Source organism: Rutidosis leptorrhynchoides, chromosome 8, assembly GCF_046630445.1.
Source record: "Rutidosis leptorrhynchoides isolate AG116_Rl617_1_P2 chromosome 8, CSIRO_AGI_Rlap_v1, whole genome shotgun sequence".
In the NCBI taxonomy this organism is placed as follows: Eukaryota; Viridiplantae; Streptophyta; class Magnoliopsida; order Asterales; family Asteraceae; genus Rutidosis; species Rutidosis leptorrhynchoides.
Genome location: NC_092340.1, coordinates 292,778,006 through 292,794,742, shown reverse-complemented (window position 1 = coordinate 292,794,742; position 16,737 = coordinate 292,778,006).

Here is a 16,737-nt window from a genome sequence, read left to right as displayed (position 1 = left end):
ATTTGAAGAAAATATACATACAAATATTTTCATAAAAATTGTAATAAAATTTTCTTGTACAAAATATTATTTGTGAAACTTTTAATGGGTAGGTAATACCCAAAAGATATATAAATTCACAAATAATATGTTACATTCTTCGATTCTGATTCAGCAAACATCAACTATACTCAATACTTTCACAACAATATACATTCTTTCATAGAAATCAAAACAACCATACTCATTCGAATTCAATTACATATTCTAATTTTGAAACTGCAGAATTCAATTCGAGATATAACCGATATCATCCCTCTTAGATTCCTAAATCTTTTAAAGCTATACTTTGACTTCGAAACTGTGCTAGAACATTATATGTATATTAACGATTACAATCTGTGTTCAAACCCTTCGAAATTTCTGAAGACACTTCAAATAATGAATCATCGAGATGATGATCCAACCACATGTTAACCGCGGTCTTGTACCTGAAAAACCCTCGAAATTAAAGTCATAGTTTAACACGTATCCGTGTCAGACCCTTTGGCATTTATTAGCTAAAATAACTTTTCAATCCCTTTTTAAAATAGACAGTTTTGTCACTACTCCAGCAAATCACCTTCAATTGTTCATTCGAATAAGCCTTATTATAACGATTACCCCTTCATCATTGTTACTGGAGAACCTTTCATATTCCACCACATTAGCAGTAAACTTATCAGCAACCGTAATGATCTAGGATTTTCTGAAAAATCGTTATATTTATCAAAACCCTATCATTTACTCATCCGCATCTTGTAACGAGAATTGCCATACGACTCATTGGGAATTAGCAATCGGTATTTCGAAAATCTCGCAGCATGTCTATGCCAACAGTTATATGTGTACGTACAACGTCTATCTTCTGGACTTATATACTTTGAATGTGAAGTTTCTGAAAAACACTCTAAAACTGTGAACTAGTTCTTGAAATTTTGAAAAGTGCTGATGAAGCAGCAAAAACTGTAAACGACCTTAACAGTAAAAAGTTTGATGATAAAGAATAGTGTGTTGGCAAAGCTCAGAAAAACAAAAGGTTTGGAACTGGAAAACGGATTAAGAAAAGTATGAAGGAGGCTGTGGATAAATCACAAGGACGAAACCCGCCTTCAAAGAATCCAAATGATTCAGTATCTGCTAAAGCTATTAACGAATACCTTACTTCCGAATCTAAACCCTTGCGGACAATATTCTTCATCATCCTCTGATATTAGAAATTCTAAGATATCATCGTATCTTTTATTATAAATATCCTCCATATTTCTGGAGATAATTCCATAATCATTCTTATCGGAAATCAATTTTCTCCTTGCGATATCTGTGTTACATCATAAAAGAAACTATTTTAGTTTCTAAATTCTGAAACCTTCGAGTTTAAAATATGAATATTTCTGAAGTGGTGTTGGGAGCTGAAACATGAGTTAGTATAATATAATGACACTTGATCAACGTGATTATATTACAGTAAGTCATGCTGAGTTTATAAATGGAACGTGATGATTCACAGATCATAACGTCATCATGTGCCATGTTACACGACTCTTACATTCTACCTCATCTCCAAACACAATAAGAACATATCTTTTTGATAGTTCTATTTTTCCGGATATTCTGGTAATTTGACAAGTCAAGATCGTGTCATTACAATTTCCTTCTTAGAACATTAATTATGTTCATTCCGAAATTAATATCTATGTATTCTGGACCATTATTCGCTTAATTTAAAGTCGGGAAGATAAAACAAAAGCATGAAGCTTCAAAATATCAATGGGAATATAAATCACAGTAAATTGGAGAGAGTATTAACTGTGGGTGTCAATGATTATGGAAAGACAGAAGCAGAGACATCGAAATATAAGGGAAGATATAAAACCCAACAACCACCCAGAAATTATAAACCGTATATATCGATGCATATAGCAATATAAAGACAAGGGAGGACTAAAAACACTATAAAACCAAGAGTATAGTAGAAGTGAATAGATTCTTCCGGCGAGAGATGAAAAAGAAGAATGACAGATATGAAAGTTAGGAGTATATCAAGAATCAGAACTGGATGAAGCATATTGACGAATACTTTAAAGTATGAGTTGGGGGAGGAAGAATAGAAGGTGAGCTATGGAAATAAAGAAACAAATGGGGTGAATTTATAGTAAAATATCCGACAGAGCAATCGAAATAGGTTATCGCATTTAATCAAAGAAGATCCTAATTTCCTTAATTATCGAAGAATCAAATCTTATTACGAAGACTTTCTATAAATCCCTTAAAATCCGAAAATCAATCCTATCTACGTCAAAAGATATGTCAAATATGCATTTATTCATTTCACTCTTTTGTGATAACTTCACTCGTACTCTTCAATTAATCGAATCGTTTTATCTATAATACTCAATAGTGATAAAACTCTATATACCAACTCATATTCGTCATAAAAACATTCTTATGATTAGCCATGACGACCACGATCAAATTTCGGGACGAAATTTCTTTAACGGGTAGGTACTGTGACGACCCGAAAATTTTCGAACAAATTTAAACTTTATCTTTATATCATTAGATAAATATTTCAAACATATATATTACGTACAAATTTACAATTCTAAATAAAAATATATATATTTTAACTTAGTCATAAAACGTCCTGATTTAAAATAATATATTTTGATAAACAACGAGCCACTGATTTATAGAAGCAAATGACCACAACGCTCAAATATATAAGTTACATATCTTATAAAATGATTCATCGTTGTCTAAGTCTAATTTTTGTAAAAGGTACACGTCGCGTAACGTAAAAGGCTAGTTTTCTAAACATACGAAAGTGCGTTCGAAAAACCGAAAGTGGTACATGAGTCGAGTGACAACGTACGAGTCATTTGAACAAAAATTACAATTTTACTACGCACGTAAATATAATATAATATTTAATTAATTCTAAAGATTTAATATATTATATATTAATTAATATTATTTATGTTAACCAAATGTAAATTGAGTGTCGGCAGTCTTTTGTTTAGTGCATATGAGCCGGTAACAAGACCTCATGCGATCGCATGAGGCCTCCCTCACTTTCTCATGCGATCGCATGAGAGGGTTAGGTGGGTAACATCTATTTAAGTCGAACGAAATTCGGGTTCTGGTAACTCATTTCATCACACATCTTCCCAGAAACATAAATATTTATATATATTATTAATATTATTATTATTAATATTAAGTTTATTAATATTAATTTTATTAGTATTAGTATTTTAAGTAGCATTATTATTAGTAATATACATAAAATATTACGACGAGGTCATGAGTGCATTAATTTCAAAACGGATTTTATGAGCGGGATGAAGCTAAGAAAATTATGGGCTATAGCTATGGAGGTTATGGGTAATGTTCGGGGGTATGCTCATGAGGTCAAACTAGTGTTTATCATCTCCGTTGTGTCTACGTACCTTTCCTGTAATATTGAATCTCAATATTAATACGTGAGTACTCATAAATTAACTTTTATATATTAATAGTATATCCCTGACTAGTGCTCGAGAATATAGGATTATGCATGCTTGTACTTTTTGATATTGCCATTAGATAGGTTAGGTTGAATCTTGAATTAGTTACATATGCGGTTGAGATAATGTATAAGATATGCATGTAGTTGGAAAGCTGGCGAAAAATTAAGAACTTTTCATTTAGAATTCGTGTGATTTCGATGAACGGATTAAAAGATACGACCAACTGAATTTTTGTATTGTTATTAAAATGATTATTATTATTACTATCGTCGTTATTATCGTCGTAATTATTATTATTACAAAATAATACAACTTTTACACATTATTATTATTGTCAATTTTATTTTATTAAATAAATATGATACAAAGATATTTTTACCACGCGTAATATAATTACATTAATAATACCTATTACTATAGTTTTACGATATTAATTGAACTTCATAAATTTTATAAAAGTATATTTTTATCATATATAAATTTTAATATATTTTTTTTATTTATAAATGATTTTTATTATTTACTTTAATAAAAACCGATAAATATATTTAAAACGACTATATTTATGTTATATAATAAACAAGTATAGATTTTGGATATCATTTTGAGTCAAGTTGACTTTTGTTGACTTTTACATGATAATCTTGAGCATTAGGATTGTGATACACTATGACCAAACCTAGCTTATTAGACATGTATTGACCAACATATGTTCTCTAGGTTGAGATCTACGGTTAATTTTGCATTTCGAGTTTCGGTCACTTTTTGGTGAATGACCTTATGTGCTGCTAAGGTGAGTTCCATTTGCTCCCTTTTTAATTGCTTTTGCAATATATATTTTTGGGCTGAGAATACATGCACTTTATTTTAAACGCAATGGATACAAGTACATACTAAATTCTACACTGAGTTTGAACCGAAAAACCCTTAGCTTTGGTAACTAGTAACCGCCAGTTATAAGAACTGGTGGGCGCGAGTAGTTATATATGGATCCATAGGGCTTGATATCCCCGTCCGAGATAGAGCACTAGCCTTTTAACGGACGTATGCTATTTGAGAAGCGTACACGTTAGTTTGCGTGTATTATTAAGATGATTATACAAAGGGTATAAATTATATATACGTTAAGTTTAGTTACCAGGGTGCTCAATTTCGTAGAATATTTTGATAAACGTTTCTGGATGAAACAATTGAAAACTTGTGATTCACCTTTATATACAGATTATGGGCAACATTAAAACTATGAACTCACCAACCTTTGTGTTGACACTTTTAAGCATGTTTATTCTCAGGTTTCTAGAAGTCTTCCGCTGTTTGCTTATGTGATGACCCGGGAATTTCCGGCCAAATTTAAACTTAAACTTTATATGTTTCCGATACGATAAGCAAAATCTGTATTGTTGAGTCTCGAAAACTTTGGAACGGAATACATGAATACATTTAACCTTTGACCATTCCCGACGGATTCACGAACAATTGTGTATATATATAAATATATATATGTATATATATATATATATATATATATATTTAAATAAATACAAGCATATATATATAATATATTAAATTAATAAAGTACACTTTAATCATCTGAATTAAAATGTAATATAATATAATTAACTTGTTATTGAAATGAATAGATATATGACTTCTATATATATTGTAATGTTTGAATGGTACATATCTAAAATATGTTATTATATATATTACATAAGTAATAATATGTAATATTAATAACTAATATAGTAAGTTTAATTATAAGTTAAAATATAGTTGTTATAATTACTTTCATTAATATCAGTATTATGAATATTATTATATATAGATATAAAAATTTGATACATTTAAGTTATAATAGTATTTATGTTATTACTTTCATTATTATTAGTAATAGTAATCTTAATATCAATATTATTATTATAAGTACATATAATATATATATATATATATGTATATATGAAATTGGATATATTTAATTACTAATGTTATTGTTATTATTAGTAATACCATTATTATTGTAATTGGAGGTGATTTTTTTTATTTTTGTTATTATTAAGATTATTATTATTATTTATAAAATTATTATTATTATTAATATTAATCCAATTAATTAATTATTAATATTAAATATCTAAAAGAAATCGTATGTAAGGAATTTGGAATCAGTTTAGTGTGCTTTCATGCTGTCTTTTTTTGTTTTGTGTCCCTAAACTAGTACAATTAATATTCAATCCAAGGAACAACAGACAAATTCAGTTAGGGGTCAGTTCATACTTTTTATTCTTTTTATTATTATTTTTTTGCTGTACGATATAATAATTCTGTGAATATCAATCTCCTATTAAATAGCCATTCAACATCTGATATTATGGGATTCATTCGGTCCTTCCCTCAACATTCTCAATTAAAAACCAATTCAACCAGTGTGCGATTAAAATCAAACGTTTTTTTTTAAAGAAAGCCGATATTCTCTGTTATGAAACTCAAACTGTCAAAAGTCGATTTCTTATTAAATTCCAAAATGTAATAATGCCAAGTTGTTAGAAATCTTTTACTTAAACTCTCTGCAAATTTGCAAGTGCTAATTCTTCATATCGAGTTTGAATCATCGAGTCAAAGTTTAGTTTTCAAAAAGTCAAACATTGTTCTTCATTGAAATTCGAATTCAGTGTTATGAATTAAGTGAAATTGAGGTTTGAGAAAGATTATAGGAAAGTTTTAAAACATATTTCGTGTAGGAATCTTAAGCTAAAACGTTCTAAATTATGAAATCATATATTTTTTTTTTGAACAAGCTGCGACAGCAGCTTTCTTATTTTTATTTTTTTTTGTTTTATTATTTGCTTTTCGTTTTCAATCAAATCATGGAATGAAATAGGTTCATTATATATTCTTGAAAGATCAAAAACAAAAAAATCAAAGTAATTGTTAACTTGGTTAGAAGCTCTGATCGATTTGCTGTTTAGGGAAGAAGATGAAAATGGAACAGAAAATAGATATGGTTTAAATAAATAAGGGTGGGTCATAAAACAGAAAACAGGCAGTGGCTTGAATGGTTAGAGAATGATGCGGTTATGCAGGAGGTCGGGGGTTCGAGCCCGGTCTTGGGCAAATCTTTTTGGGGCGAATTTTAAAAGGGTTCGTGAATTCGAGGCCAACCCTGCATTGTTCAATTGTTTAATGTCGTCATATGTATTTTTACTACAAAATACATTAGGTGAGTTTCATTTACCTTTTTTACCCTTTATATTTTTGGGCTGAGAATACATGCGCAACTTTTATAACTGTTTTACGAAATAGACACAAGTAATCGAAATTACGTTCTATGGTTGAATGATCGAAACTGAATATGCCCCTTTTTATTAAGTCTGGTAATCTAAGAATTAGGGAACAGACACCCTAATTGACGCGAACTCTAAAGATAGATCTATCGGGCCCAACAAGCCCCATCCAAAGTACCGGATGCTTTAGTACTTCGAAATTTATATCATGTCCGAAGGAGGATCCCAGAATGATGGGGATATTCTTATATGCATATTATGAATGTCGATTACCAGGTGTTCAATCCATATGAATGATTTTTGTCTCTATGCATGGGACGTATGTTTAGGAGAAATATGAAATCTTGTGGTCTATTAAAATTATGAAATGATTATTTATGATAAACTAATGAACTCACCAACCTTTTGGTTGACACTTTAAAGCATGTTTATTCTCAGGTACGAAAGAAATCTTCCGCTGTGCATTTGCTCATTTTAGAGATATTACTTGGAGTCATTCATGACATATTTCAAAAGACGTTGCATTCGAGTCATTGAGTTCATCAAGAATATTATCAAGTCATTTATAGTTTAGATATATTATGAAATGGTATGCATGTCTGTCAACTTACGATGAAATGAAAGTTGTCATTTAAAAATGAATGCAATGTTTGTAAAATGTATCATATAGAGGTCAAGTACCTCGCGATGTAATCAACTGTTGTGAAACGTTTATAATCGATGTGGACTTCATCCGGATGGATTAGGACGGGTCTTCACAGTTGGTATCAGAGCGGTGGTCTTAGCGAACCATGTCTGCATTAGTGTGTCTAACTGATAAGTCGTTAGGATGCATTAGTGAGTCTGGACTTCGACCGTGTCTGCATGTCAAAAGTTTTGCTTATCATTTTGTGTCAAAAATTACCTGCTTATCATTCTTAGAGAATCACTTGCTTATCATTCTTAGTCTAGACACGTTTTACTGCATTGACTGCATGAATATTGTATAGACAAAATTCATATCTTAGCATATCTGCTACTTCATATCTTAGCGTATCTGTTACTGTAACTTTGCCTGACAACTTCCGTAGATTCCCCCGTAACTTATGGGATTTTAGTATTATATATGCATATGTAAATTATATATTACAGAGTACTAATCTACATCCTATAATCTATTTCTTATCGAAAATCCTTCAGCTGATCGTACGAGATGAATCCTGTAACCAGTTCGAGTCCCTCAGATTCCAATAGCTATTCTGATAGTTATTCCGACAGCTATTCTGACATAGATGTTCACCTAAGCTCCGAAAACAGCGTCATCGGTATGAATCAACCAATCAGCCATTATCAATTCATCTGATGGGTTCGTAGTCGACTTAATTAATGGAAACGCGCAGGAGGCAATCCCTTCCACCAACCTAATTCACCTCTTGACAATGAACCTGAAGCGTTTACCGGCGAACCTGTTCGAGACACCATTTTTCAGTCTCATTTTCGGGGTAACTTGACAAGATTATATTTGATGTCGTAGGGGGTGTATATAAAATAGTTATTAATTTTAGCAGAAAACACTATTAAATACGATACAATTTTACACAAGATATTTATTTATTTATAGAATGGATATACTTAAACCTTGCTACAACACTTATAGGCAGTGTACCTAATCGTACAGTAGTGTAGTTTTTAGTAAGTCCGGTTCGTTCCACAGGGAAATCTTTAAACAAAGCTCAACGCTATATTAGTTTACTTTTATAAAAATACAAATATATATATAAGTAATATTATTATTATAAAGGGGGGTTTTTTACCGTTTAATGACCGGTTTGTCGATTTTAAGACTTTAGTCGCAGTTAAAACCTAATGTAAAATATAAAATAAATACAAGACTTAAATTAAAGCGTAAAGTAAATAACGATAATGAAATTGCGAATAATAATAGTGCGATAAAATAAACTTGCGATAATTAAAAAGTACGATAATTAAAAGTGCAATTAAATAACAATAAATAAAAGTGCGATAATTAGAAGTGCAATTAAATATAAAATAAAGGAAATTAAATATGAAATAAAAGAATTATGCTTATTTAAACTTCCGTAATCATGATGTTTGACGTGTTGATTTTAGTTTTATGCCCATGGGTTAATTGTCCTTTGTCCTGGATTATTTAATATGTCCGTCTGGTTTTTGTCCATAACAGTCCATCAGTCATAAATATAAAGTGCGAGTGTCCTCATCAAATTATTCTTATACCCGAAGTTAAATATTCCAACTAATTGGGGATTCGAATTGTAACAAGGTTTTAATACTTTGTTTAATGAATACACCAGGTTATCGACTGCGTGTAATCCAAGGTTTTACTACTTTGTTAACAATTACACCAATTACCCTTGAATGTAATTTCACCCCTGTTTTAATCATTCTAGTGGCTATTAATCCATTCCTGTGTCCGGTTAAATGAACGATTATTCGTACATATAAATACCCCGCCCATCGTGTCCGATTGAGTGTATATGGTAATTTATAGGGACGCCCAATTGTAAATCTTTATATTAACATTAACAAACTATCATTTAGTTAAACAAATATAAAGCCCATTAATAGCCCATAGTCTAATTTCCACAAGTGTCGTTCTTTTGTCCAAAACCCAATTATGGTACAAAGCTCAATTACCCAATTTTAGTAATTAGCCCAACATCATGATTACTTCGTTTTAAATAAGCATAATAATAACTTAGCTACGAGACATTAATGTAAAAAGGTTGAACATAACTTACAATGATTAAAAATAGCGTAGCGTTACACGGACAGAATTTCGACTTACACCTTTACAATATTCGCTAACATACCCTTATTATTAGAATTATAATTATAATTAAAATTAAAATATAAATTATATATATATATATATATATCGTATATATGAGAGAAGAGAGAAATAGATTATTCATTTTGATCAGAATTCGGTTGGCTTTATAGGGATTTTCGAAATTTGGGGCTCCGCGACTCGCGGTGAAATCCTCTTCAAACTCCGCGAGTCGCGGAGAATGAATTTACAGCTCACACCCTTGGAGTCTTTCTCTGCCGACGGTTTTATAATATATATATAATATATATATAATTAATATAATTAATTATATATTATATTATATTTATATACATAGTTAACTTGTAATTTTTAGTCCGTTGCGTCGAGCGTTAAGAGTTGACTCTGGTCCCGGTTCCGGATTTTCGAACGTCCTCGCGTACAATTTTATATTTTGTACTTTGCGTTTTGAATCTTGTACTCTTGTAATTTCGAGACGTTTCTTATCAATAATTGGAACCTTTTTGATTGTCTTTTGTACTTTTGAGCTTTTTGATCGTTTGCGTCTTCAATTCGTCGAATCTGTCTTTTGTCTTCACCTTTTATTATTTAAACGAATATCACTTGTAAATAGAACAATTGCAACTAAAAGCTTGTCTTTCTTGAGGAATAATGCTATGAAATATATGTTCGTTTTTAGCATTATCAAATATTCCCACACTTGAGCGTTGCTTGTCCTCAAGCAATATTGTCTTGAAATACTAGAATCACTTCTTTATTCTTCACACTTTGTACATAAGTGATTTCTATACGGCGGTATAAACAATGGTAGTAACGATATGGTTTACAGTCCCACATGACTATAAAAATTTAGATCCATTAAGGAAATTGGATCTTTATGAAAACATTTGATCTTTTGAAAATTAAATCTAGTTTTTACCCTAGATAAGTTTTCCGGGATAACCCTTTACCGGTGTTTGCAAAATATTTTTGTGGGTTTGGTGGGTTTCAGATTTGAAAATTTTAGCTCAAAACTTGCTGTTTTGTGTCACCCACTTGCTAACCTTGTATTTGGAAAGCAACACGTCCAGTTTACTTGTTCCGTATATTACCTTTCGGTAAACTACCGTCCGGTTGTAAAGGAAAGCGTTGAACAAGCAACTGTTAAGGCAATGTCCCCTGACATGCTTTTAATTATGGTCTATAACGTGTCGGACGCAATTACTATCCTTGGTAGGAGCAATAGTAAAGCTCACCCTTATAATTTTTCGGTATGGCACAAGGTCCTGTCTTTGACCACTATGCAACCACCGTTCTTACGGTTGACACCCGATTTAGTTCAGGTGACCTAATGAATTCCAGGTGAATTCCTAGGATTTTACGTTCAATGGTAATGAACGCATTGAAAATAGGGTTTTCAGAAAACAAATCGGTTTGTAATTTTGATCAAAATATTTTCTCGTTTAAGCTCGAGTTTAGATATCATCGAATTCCATGAGTTTGTAATTCTCAATCTTTAAGGTCAATCTCTAGGATTGAGTAATATCAGTCTTAAAAGCTGATTTTTAATCTTTAAGGAGATTATCCTTTCTGGGGATCTGATTCATTAGTCTTATCCAGCTAATTTGCATGGTGCCCCCCCATTGTACGAGATAAATCCTTCTCATGGTTAGGATAAATCTGACCACATGGCGACCCTGTTTAATGCTGAGGTCCGTGGATTTCCAACCGATTTTAGTGATGACTTTTCTAGATTTTTCGTCAACCTACAGCTGGTCTGGACGACAACTTCATGACCTAAATCAAGAAGCACGTGTCTTTTTCAGAAGACTTTACTTCCTTTTAATGATGGAATTGATTCATCGTGTAGATCCATCTCTTCTTTTCTTTCATCGGGTAAAACAGTTTAGTTTAGTCCAAAGCAAAAGTATTTTCAGTTATTTGTTACAGATATATGTGACATATGTTTAAAATAACTTGGTAAATTTTCCCACACTTGGCTTTTTATTTTTCTTTTTATCGTCCTCTATTCCATTTTAAATGAATTTTGACATTTTAGTTTGTTTCTTAATTTATGTCCTTTCCGAGGTAACAATAATTTCGGTGTTAAAACCTAGTTTTATCGTTCATAAATATGTATAAACATGATTTTGAATTCATTTAATTGAAAATTTTGAAAAATTTTACTAGAATTGGGTAATCAGTATATAAGACTAGGGCTGTTCTTTTTTATCAGAGAGCACTAGATTCTAATACAACTACTGCTTTACTAGCATTTTTAATGGTAACCAAGTGTATAAAGTAAAAAATTTTTAAAATCCGAAAGAATTTAACCCCTTCCCACACTTAAGATCTTGCAATGCCCTCATTTGCAAGAAATCAGTAACAATTTAAATTATTGAGGGTGATTAGTGTGAAAATGATTAAATTTTTACCAAAGTTTCCAAATATATTGGCGTTTGTTTGCTGAATGATAAATGGTGCACATCATTTGTTCATTCCGTCTTGTTGTTATTTCACATATATTTTGCATCTTGTCGTCAAAATTAGTTGCTTTTGCTGAACTTAATGCCAGTCTTTGAAAATGCGTTGTTTTACCCTGTTGTGTACATAAGATAAACTGCAAACATATATACATATTTTTGAAGTTTGGTATATTACCCCACATTCAAAAAATTATTAAAATCTAAGAATAAAAGTTAGATAATTATAAAAATGATTACAATATTAATAAAAGTATTAAACGTATCAATAATTACAAATTACAAAATAAAAAAAAATAAAAAAAATAATAAGTATACTAAGGATGATATTGGTACCAATAGGGGTTCCAGGCATACCCATAGGTGCTATAGAATGCTTCGGCAGGGTCATACGTAGGATACGGTGGCTGCATCTCTATAGACCAAGGAGGGAAGATGGGTTTCGGTGTAGGAATATAGTTTCTACCTATATGTTGGCAATGAGCTATGATTTGGTTCTGATGAACTTGCCAATCTTCAAATGCTCTCTGTCTAGCATTTTCGTATTCCTGAGAAGCTATAAACCTATGCATTTCTTGCATCTCATTCCCCCCTCCTACATTACCTTGCTGCTGGTTTCTCTCCACCTGTGGATGTCTACCATGGTATCGTACTGCGGCGTTATTTCGCCTCTTCAAAACTTTCGCACCATGGTATACATTTAAACATATAGTATCGCGGGGTTCTGGTTCTTCTACTAATAATCCCCCCCGACTTATATCCACACCGAGATATTCACCAATCAAAGTAATAAAAATACCACCTCCTATTATGCTATGTGGTCGCATCCCCCGAACCATAGCTGATAAATAATAACCCACACAATATGGTATACTTACAGCGCTTTGTGGGTCTCGAATACACATATGGTAAAACAAATCCTGTTCATTTACTTTTTCTTTGTTCTTACCCCTTTGTGTAATCGAATTAGCTAAAAACCTATGTATCACTCTTAATTCGGCTCTATCTATATCCAAATAAGAGTAATTTCCCCCTTTGAAACGGTGATGGCTTGTCATTTGACTCCACACACCGTGTGTATCAAAATTCTCATCTATCTTTCTACCGTTTAGTATCAATCCTCTACAATCGGTAGACGCTAACTCCTCAGGCGTATATATACGTAAAGCCTGAGCCATGTCCAGTAAAGACATGTGGCGCATCGAACCGCCTAACAAAAATCTAATAAAAGAACGATCGGTTAAACTAGCTACCCGATCATTCAACTCTATACTACATAACAATTCTTCACACCATACTTTATATACAGGTCTACGTATGGTGAATAAACATATCCAGTCATTAAAAGAAGAATTACCATACCTCTGTACAAGTAATTCCCTAATTGGCCCGGCCAATTCTACAGCTTCTAAGGGTCCCCATTCTATGACCCTCGGTACCTCAACAACCTTGGAATGAAGAGTATACAAACCCCTTTGATATTTTGGATAATCTATCCAAAGTCTGTCAAATCTCAGGTTCGGGTGCAACTCTTCCAAATGCATATCGGAAAAGGTCATGACTGGATGAGGTATATCCTGCTTGTAGTAGTTATCCACCTCCTGTTGTTCCAAATTCTCAGCAGGAGCATTGCGGGCTTGGGATGAAGATTCACCCCTTTCATTCTGCAAAACATATCAAACACAATTTTTGTGCATCCAAATATGCATTAGTGTCAGCAAAATCATCAATCAAAATAATTACAATGACATTATCAATTTATATCAAACTTAAGCTTATTTTCACATTTTTATCAAATCTACATTTTTTCAAATAAGCATATACAAAAATTTTCGCCAAGTTCATAAGCATTCAACTCAAATAACATGTCAAAATAATCATTACTAGCAATCAAACAAGTCTCAAATGGCATTATCTTTCAAAAATCAAGTTCATGAATTTTAGACTTGAAAAAGTCCACTTTAATTCTCAAAATCATGTTTAGGCTCAAAGTTTGGATCATTTAACTACCTAGACATGTTACACTACTCAATTTAGCAACAATTCATGACAAAAATCGGCCATAACCTGTTTATATCAAAAAGCCCCAAATTGCTCAAGAACACAAACCCTAGATTATTCAAAATTTGAAGTTTAAGGCTTCTAATCATGTTAAACAGCATCAATCTAGGTTATACAAGCATAATACATAAACAATTTAAGCCTAATTACACTAAAAAGCATCAAAATCAAATTGGGGACAAAATTGCTCAAGAATATCAAATTTCGAATTAAATGGTGTTTAGGTGTAGAAATTTACCGTTTTTCTTGAGTAATTCTTAGATAGCATCCTTCTCAACATGATTTTAGCAAAAAATTTGGTGATTAACGGTTAAAAATTGGGATTTTGGGGTGTATTTTTCGGGTTTTTGGGGTTTTTGTTCGCTGTTCTTCGCAGTGTTTTTGGGTGGGGGAGTGAACTGCTTTGTTTTTTTACGTTTTATTTTTTTCTGGGAATTGGTCCCTCCGCGAGTCGCGGGGATTTACCCTCCAAACTCCGCGACTCGCGGAGTTTGGTTTTTTTTTTTTTTTTTTTTTTTTATAATCATTAACTTATTAAAACAATTAAGTAATTAATTTTAAAATTTTGTTTCCCTTGTTATTTAGGACGAGGTCGTTTCGGATCGATGTCCTAGTCCGTCCTTCGACAAAATTTTAAAATTTGTCTTTTTGTAGCGATTGTTTTAAAAGCTAAGATTTTTGGGTTTTTTCAATGTTTTTGGCATACTCTAATTCAATAAGATTAAAAATAATGATATTAAAAGTTCTCGTCCCTCCCTCGGGTAAAGCAATTTCGGTTCAAAGACCTAGTCTTCAACTTACGACGAATTTTAAAAATCATATTCTTAACTTAATGAGATAAAGTAAATTTTTGTTTTTAAATTCACACAACTTAAATATAAAATTCAAAATTAATATTAAAAATTCACACCAAACTTAAAATTTGAAATGCATAAAATTAAAAATGTATATTTTAAAAATTAAAAATTCACACCAAACTTAATTTAAAAATTTATAAATTCATACTAAACTTATATTAATTTTTCAAATATTTACAATTTTAAATATATTGTTTTTATAAAGTTTACAATATTAATTTAAGATTTAAATATTAATTTTAAAAACATGGTAAAAATAAAATTAAAAATCTTTTTGTCTTTTTATCCCACTTTAATCAATCAAATATTATCAAAAATATGCGCCCCTCTTTTCGGTAAAGTAATTTCGGTTCCAAGACCTAATTTAACTCATGACGAATTTTTGAAATATTTTGGGTTGATTGTTTAAAGATATTTATACCTTAAGAATAAACGTTAAATTTCGCAGTGATGTAATAAATTTTTTTGAATGATATCAATAATTTCGGTCGCCAAACCTAATTTTATTCAATACCAATTTAATACTTTTTAGCGAACAAATTAGCGTTTATTATCAAAAGGTTAAAAATAAAAATAAAAATAAAAATAAAAACTGTACAGACATACCTGTGGAATAGATTTCTTAGTTATATGATCTATCCCATTCATAAGATAGTCGGTTTAATTGATTTTCCATGGCTACATAGGCGTAACCTCGAGCATTCAGTGTCTTTTCTTCTAAACATATGAACGGTCCGTCTCTGCATAAAGTAACAAATTCGGTATTTGAATAGGTTTGATTATTTGAACATTTACCTCCATGTGACCATTTTCCGCATTTGTGACATCTTTCTAGGTGTCGTGCTCTTCTTTTTGCTGCGGATTTTGATTTTCCTTTACCAAATTGTAACTTATTATCTTCGCATCTGGATTCTTTTCTAACTCCGTCCATTCTTTCTCTGATTACTGATACTATTTCACTCGGGAGTATGTCATTATTACGTTTAGTGATCAAAGCGTGTAGCATTAGACCATGGTTTAGTTCACAGGCAGTCTTCATTTTGTAAAAACCTAAAAAAAATAAAAATTCAGAATGGGGGGAGAAGACTAGTTCTTTAGGGTCTGCTAGGGAAAGACCATTCGGGTTCCATTTTCGAGAACTATAAGAAAACAGACAATCTAACTCTAACAGAAATACATATTATCCTTTAAAGACTTGATTCTCCCCACACTTAGTTAGCTGTGGTGTCGAAATTGTGATTAACTTCGTTGTCGACTTCCATCGGACCATGTATGTAATGTTTAACTCTGTGACCATTAACTTTAAATTCAATCCCATTTGAATTTATTAATTCTATCGTTCCGTATGGGAAAACTCTTTTGACTATGAATGGTCCAGACCATCTTGATTTCAATTTTCCAGGAAATAGCTTGAATCGTGAATTGAAAAGAAGAACTCTGTCTCCTTCTTTAAATTCTTTTGAACTTCTGATTCTTTTATCATGCCATTTCTTCGTTCTTTCTTTATAGATTAACGAATTTTCATATGCTTCATGTCTTAATTCTTCTAATTCATTTAGTTGACTTAATCGTAGACGTCCGGCTTCATGTAAATCAAGATTACATGTCTTCAAAGCCCAAAATGCTTTGTGTTCAATTTCTACTGGAAGATGACATGCTTTTCCATAAATAAGTCTAAAAGGTGTGGTTCCAATTGGAGTTTTGTAGGCTGTTCTAAAAGCCCAGAGTGCATCCTCC